Below are 7,613 nucleotides of genomic sequence, written 5' to 3' on the forward strand. Positions count from 1 at the left end.
CTCTCCTTCATCCTTCTCCATTCGCTTTACTACCGCTGACTTCTCCATCTCCTTGTTCCTTGATGTTTTTTAAATTTTAGAAGGACAAACCAACACCACTTTTGAATAGTCGTATGAGCGTCGCTTGCCACAGTAGACGAGAACCTAATATCGCAAGGCAAGATATCGAAGCACTATTCCATCACTATATTATCCACAAATAAGAAGAAGAGCACAAAGGAGTGAGGACAACCACAAATTACAACAATTTCAAGAGTTGCAGCTTCTCACCCAGAATATACAACCCTCTGATAATTTTGATAACTGGGTGTACTCTTGGGGATCAACTTTTTCTTCCATCAAGATGTATAAATGCTTATCAAAGAAAGACCCCACGCCCCCTCCTATTTTCAAAAGGATTTGGAAGAATGCTGCTATGTTAAGATACAAGATTTTCTTTTGGCTTCTCCTGCATGACAGAGTGAATTCAAGGAACCTTTTGAGCAGAAAATCTTTCCACCTACCCTCATATAATTGTGAGCTCCGTCAACAACACACTGAAGAAACAACTTTACACTTATTCTGGGATTGCGAATCCACTCAAGACTGCTGGAGTTCCATCTTGGGTCAATGAAGAAGGGTCATTTCAATCTTTGATGAGATCATACTACTTACTGAAGCACTTCCCCCAAATATTGCAATGGAAATTTCGATCATGGGCTGATGGAATATCTGGATGCAGCGTAATGGGAAAATCTTCATATCACAGCCTCCTGCCATTCAAGTTTGGATAAGGGCACTTAAGACAAATCTCCTCCTTCTCAAGCACCGTATCAAGAATAAATTCGAAGCTTTGCTTTCGAATTGGGTTGATCAGTTCCTAGCTTAGTTTACCATGCCGCCTTTTGGGTTTCATAAAACTGGAGTTGGCTGACTCCCTATAGAGGATTTATTTGTACATATTGAACTCCTTTTATTTTTAATATATATACACCATAGACCAATTGTTCTACGTTTTTTCATAATACGTGTCTCATTAATAAAATAAAGATTCAGTTACAAGCCACGTAAACATCGACATTACATGACTGAAAAGATAGGATAATCCTATGCAGAAACCAGTGTCTATCTCTCTCCACAAAGGAAAAGGAGATAGATCACCTCTTCCTCGAGCTCGACACGGCTCCATCGCTGATCAGCAGCTTTACGGACCTCCAAAGTAGTTTGCTTGAAGCAAAACCATTGCCGTTGAAAGAATCAGACCAGGGCAACATGTCCCCGGACACGCTATCGGACTCCAAAAATTGACACCCCAGCACGACTATGACGCCGGAGGAGGAAACCAGAACTGACAACCTTCAACCACAAACCCAACACAAGATGCACCATCTTCCAGTTGTCACTTGCGTAGACAACCGTCTGCGCGTACTCCTGGACGACAAAACCTTCCTGCTCCACCATGACGTCGGAGACAACGCCGTAGGAACGGGGACAGAGCAGAAGGAGAGACACACCTGATGGAGTCACCGCCACCGCCTCGCCGACACCATCCATGAACCCTAACGCCGCCAATCTGAAGGATCGGCAAACACACAATGTCATCAAATACAAGACGCCGCCCATGATGAGCACCGCCAGTGTGGGAGTGGAGTTGAGGCAAATTTATTCGCCCGGGCGCCGCTCCCACCACCCCAATGACGCACCACGACCTACAAATCCAAATCATAACTACAAAGCGGAGGAACGTGAAAGGACATGCGGTGCCCCCATGTGAGGTTTTGGTAATTGATGACATTCTCTATGGACTAATGGTTGCATTGAGTTATATTTGAAGGATTTGTCCATAGGCATTTCTTGAAGTCCATGTGTTGGTTTCAAGGAGTTTATGAGTTGACCAAGGTGCTATTAAGGATTTATCCAAAGATTGGTCATGTGAATGTTGAGCTTATTGCAAGCATGTCTTGAAGAAGAAGATTGTGTGATCATTCATGTTTACCTTCAAGACATCATCCAAATGAAGAGAGTTGGAAAGATTCAAGGTTGATCAAGACTAAGTACAGAGAGTGATTCAAGTTGATCAAAACACAAAGCATAGAAGATGTACCGAGAGGGATCAAGTGATCCCATGGTATGGTAAGCATTGTCCATTACGCTTTGTGTACTAACGCATGGTCTACGTGAGTGTTCTATGTGGGGTTATGTATGTTTCCATGGGCTTGTGTCATGAGGAAGATATCATACAACCCATGGAGAGGATGACATCAAGTGGTGATCGTCATCAAGATTGCGGTGTGCAAGGTCAAGTGGAGCATCACGAAGAGATCAAGTGCTTGAAGCTTGCCGTCCATTGTGGTGTCAATGGACTTGTGAAGATGTGCCAAAGAGTGGATCACCCATAGTGGAGTATGGGGGAGCAATGAACTAGTTTTCATCAAGCCAACGCAATCAAGAAAGGTGGTCCAACTTGAAGGAGTCAAGATAATCATCATCTAGCTCAAGTGGACTATGTGCAAGGCAAAGGTTCACCCTTGATAGGTTTTCTATTCTACCGGTCTCATGGTGGTAGTTGGGAGACCGGGTTATAGGATCGATTGCCGTACTATCAAGGGGGGCTCTCGATGAGTAGCTTGATCGTATCATTCGTAGAGAGCTCAAACCATTGCATCCTTGCATCATCTTTATTGGTTCTTGTTTGGTTCTTCTCCTTGTGAGTTTTTGAGCTTATGGTCATCTTGATGACAAGCTCGAGTTCATCGAAAACAGAGTTCACATGCATCTTCTATGATGTTTTCGATGTTGGAGGTTATGCCGGTTCTTCTCTGTTGGAGGTTTCACTCCTCTATTTGTTTGGGATACATCCCATGCCTCTTCTTACTTTTACCAGTCATTGTTTGGATAGTACTAGTCGTCATCTATCCAACAAGTTTGAGTTTGTAGATTTCGGAGCCCATTTGCAAAAGTTGCGACTGTTTCGGTCCTACCTGCTTCTTTTGTTTTGCTTGGGCTATTTTTCGGCATTCGAGCGGTAGTACCTCTCAGTACCACGGTAGTACCGCTTGCGGTACTTCCGTTATGGACTACCGCAGCCACTGCCGCTTGGGAAAAGTCTTATGTGCATGTTTCCGTTGCCTGTTTTCTCTAAGTGGTAGTAGAGCGGTAGTAGTGCGGTAGTACCGCTCAAGCGGCAGTACTACACCCCCGAGCGGTAGTACCGCTTGTGCTTCAATGGTTGTGCTTGTTTTTGTTGCCTATTGTCGGGGGTTGGGTGCGACATATGCCAATGGATGGCTTATCATGGTGGGAGCGAGTAGAACGTCGCCGGTGCCTGGAAGCGGGATGAGGCGTAGACACGAACGCCGGCGCACTTTACCCAGGTTCGGGGCTCTCCTAGGAGATAACACCCCTAGTCCTGCTCTGCGGGGTCTCCGCATGATCACTAAGGCACTAGTGAGTACAATGGTGCTCCTCGAGCTGTATGCTAGAGGTAGAAGAAGGCAAGGCTTGCTCTCCTCTCCCCCTAGGTGTGAGTCTAATTCTAACAGGTTGGAACCCTTTGCATGGGTGCCCTGGGGGGTTTATATAGGCCTACCCCCAAGGGATACAATGGTAATCCGGCCGGGTGTAGGACCCGGCTGTCAGTCTCTCTGGTCGCCGGCTTCTCCGCCGGCTGCTGGGGCCCGCCGCCTGGTGGGTCCCGCCATCTGGTCTGGTACGGAGCCGACAGGCCGCTCCCGCCGCTCGCGGGTCTTGCCGGCTGCTGATTACTGTAGCTGAGATGCTAATGACGCAGGCCTGGTCTGGGGAGTGTGGCTACAGTCCCGCCGCCTGGTGGGAGATCACTGTAGCCACTGCGGGTCTTATCTTGTTAATGGTGCACGGGCCCCGAGGAAGGAACGGGCCGCCTGCTAGGAGCCGGCCTCCCTTGGGTCCGATCGGTGAGGCTTCCGCCGTCTTCCGGGCTCTCGCTGCCTGGTAGGGCCCGCCGTCTTCAGGCCGTACCGACAGGCGGTCGTGGGAGGAGGGCTCCGCCTGACAGGAGTGACGTCAGGGGCGGAATGGCAACAGTGCCGCACCGGGCGGAGATCTCCGCCTGTACGGAGCACTGTGGCCACGCCTGGTCCTGGATACGGGGGTGATGGGCTGCACTGTAGCCTTGCACTGTCTTGTTTTCTTAATGGGGGCGCAGACTTTGAGGGCGCCGTGGGCCGACTGCTAGGAGCCGGCCTCTTGCTACCTCTTGAGCACTGCGTTGGTTTTCCCTTGAAGAGGAAAGGGTGATGCAGCAAAGTAGCGTAAGTATTTCCCTCAGTTTTTGAGAACCAAGGTATCAATCCAGTAGGAGGCCACACACGAGTCCCTCGCACCTACACAAACAAATAAATCCTCGCAACCAAGGCAATAAAGGGGTTGTCAATCCCTTCACAGTCACTTACGAGAGTGAGATCTGATAGATATGATAAGATAATATTTTTGGTACTTTTAAGATAAACATGCAAAGTAAAGAAAGCAAAATAAAGACGACGCTAGAAATAACTTGTTGACGGGAGATTAATATGATGGAAAATAGACCCGGGAGCCATAGGTTTCACTAGTGGCTTCTCTCAAGAGCATAAGTATTACGGTGGGTGAACAAATTACTGTTGAGCAATTGACAGAATTGAGCATAGTTATGAGAATATCTAGGTATGATCATGTATATAGGCATCACGTCCGAAACAAGTAGACCGACTCCTTCCTGCATCTACTACTATTACTCCACACATCGACCGCTATCCAGCATGCATCTAGAGTATTAAGTTCATAAGAACAGAGTAACGCTTTAAGTAAGATGGCATGATGTAGAGGGATAAACTTATGCAATATGATATAAACCCCATCTTGTTATCCTCGATGGCAACAATACAATACGTGCCTTGCTGCCGCTACTGTCACTGGGAAAGGACACCACAAGATTGAACCCAAAGCTAAGCACTTCTCCCATTGCAAGAAAGATCAATCTAGTAGGCCAAACCAAATTGATAATTCGAAGAGACTTGCAAAGATAACCAATCATACATAAAAGAATTCAGAGAAGATTCAAATATTGTTCATAGATAAACTTGATCATAAACCCACAATTCATCGGTCTCAACAAACACACTGCAAAAGAAGATTACATCGAATAGATCTCCACAAGAGAGGGGGAGAACATTGTATTGAGATCCAAAAAGAGAGAAGAAGCCATCTAGCTAATAACTATAGACCCGAAGGTCTGAGGTAAACTACTCACACATCATCGGAGAGGCTATGGTGTTGATGTAGAAGCCCTCCGTGATCGATGCCCCTCCGGCGGAGCTTCGGAAAAGGCCCCAAGATGGGATCTCACGGGTACAGAAGGTTGCGACGGTGGAATTAGGTTTTTGGCTCCGTATCTGGTAGTTTGGGGGTACGTAGGTATATATAGGAGGAAGAAGTACGTCGGTGGAGCAACGTGGGGCCCACGAGGGTGGAGGGCGCGCCCAGGGGGTAGGCGCGCCCCCTACCTCGTGCCCTCCTGGTTGATGTCTTGACGTAGGGTCCAAGTACTCTGGATCACGTTCGTTCCAAAAATCACGTTCTCGAAGGTTTCATTCCGTTTGGACTCCATTTGATATTCTTTTTCTGCCAAACTCTGAAATAGGAAAAAGACAACAATTCTGGGCTGGGCCTCCGGTTAATAGGTTAGTCCCAAAAATAATATAAAACTGTATAAAAGCCCATTAATGTCCAAAACAGAATATAATATAGCATGGAACAATAAAAAATTATAGATACGTAGGAGACGTAGAAAGAATCCCCAAGCTTAATTCCTGCTCGTCCCCGAGTAGGTAAATAAAAACAGAATTTTTGATGTGGAATGCTACTTGGCATAATTTCAATGTAATTCTCCTAATTGTGGTATGAATATTAAGATCCGAAAGATTCAAGACAAAGGTTTAATATTGACATAAAAGTAATAATACTTCAAGCATACTAACTATGGAATTATGTCCTCTCAAAATAACATGGCCAAAGAAAGTTCATCCCTACAAAATCATATAGTTTAGTCATGCTCCATTTTCGTCACACAAGAATGCTCTCATCATGCACAACCCCGATGACAAGCCAAGCAATTGTTTCATACTTTAGTAATCTCAAACTTTTTTCAATCTTCACGCAATACATGAGCGTGAGCCATGGATATAGCACTATGAGTGGAATGGAATATAATGATGGGGGTTATGTGGAGATGACAAAAAAAAGGAGAAAGTCTCACATCAACGCGACTAATCAATGAGCTATGGAGATGCCCATCGATTGATGTTAATGCAAGGAGTAGGGATTGCCATGCAACGGATGCACTAGAGCTATAGATGCATGAAGGCTCAACAAAAGAAACTAAGTGGGTGTGCATCCAACTTGCTTGCTCACAAAGACCTAGGGCATTTGAGGAAGCCCATTGTTGGAATATACAAGACAAGTTCTATAATGAAAAATTCCCACTAGTATATGAAAGTGACAAACAAGAGACTCTCTATCATGAAGATCATGGTGCTACTTTGAAGCACAAGTGTGGAAAAAAAGGATAGTAGCATTGTCCCTTTTTATTCTCTTTTTTTGGGCCTCCCTTTTTTTGGCCTTTCTCTTTTTTATTTTTTTTGTGACAATGCTCTATGAATGATGATCATCACACTTCTATTTATTTACAACTCAATGATTACAACTCGATACTAGAACAAAGTATGACTCTATATGAATGCCTCCGGCGGTATACCGGGATAGCAATGAATCAAGAGTGACATGTATGAAAAATTATGAATGGTGGCTTTGCCACAAATACGATGTCAACTACATGATCATGCAAAGCAATATGACAATGATGAGCGTGTCATAATAAACGGAACGGTGGAAAGTTGCATGGCAATATATCTCTGAATGGCTATGGAAATGCCATAATAGGTAGGTATGGTGGCTGTTTTGAGGAGGATATAAGGAGGTTTATGTGTGAAAGAGCGTATCATATCACGGGGTTTGGATGGACCTGCGAAGTTTGCACCAACTCTCAATGTGAGAAAGGGCAATGCACGGTACCGAAGAGGCTAGCAATGATGGAAGGGTAAGAGTGTGTATAATCCATGGACTCAACATTGGTCATAAAGAACTCACATACTTATTGCAAAAATCTACAAGTCATCAAAAACCAAGCACTACGCGCATGCTCCTAGGGGGATAGATTGGTAGGAAAAGACCATCGCTCGTCCCCGACCGCCACTCATAAGGAGGACAATCAAAGAACACCTCATGTTTCAAATTTGTTACATAACGTTTACCATACGTGCATGCTACGGGACTTGCAAACTTCAACACAAGTATTTCTAAAATTCACAACTACTCAACTAGCACAACTTTAATATCACTACCTCCATATCTCAAAACAATCATCAAGCATCAAACTTCTCTTAGCATTCAGCACACTCATAAGAAAGTTTTTTTACTAGTCTTGAATACCTAACATATTAGGATCAATTTCCCAATTTAAGCAAATTACCATGCTGTTTAAGACTCTCAAAATAATATAAGTGAAGCATGAGAGAATAATAGTTTCTATAAAACAAAACCACCGCCGTGCTCTAAAA

The sequence above is a fragment of the Aegilops tauschii genome, chromosome 3 (genome assembly GCF_002575655.3).
Source record: "Aegilops tauschii subsp. strangulata cultivar AL8/78 chromosome 3, Aet v6.0, whole genome shotgun sequence".
NCBI lineage: Eukaryota > Viridiplantae > Streptophyta > Magnoliopsida > Poales > Poaceae > Aegilops > Aegilops tauschii.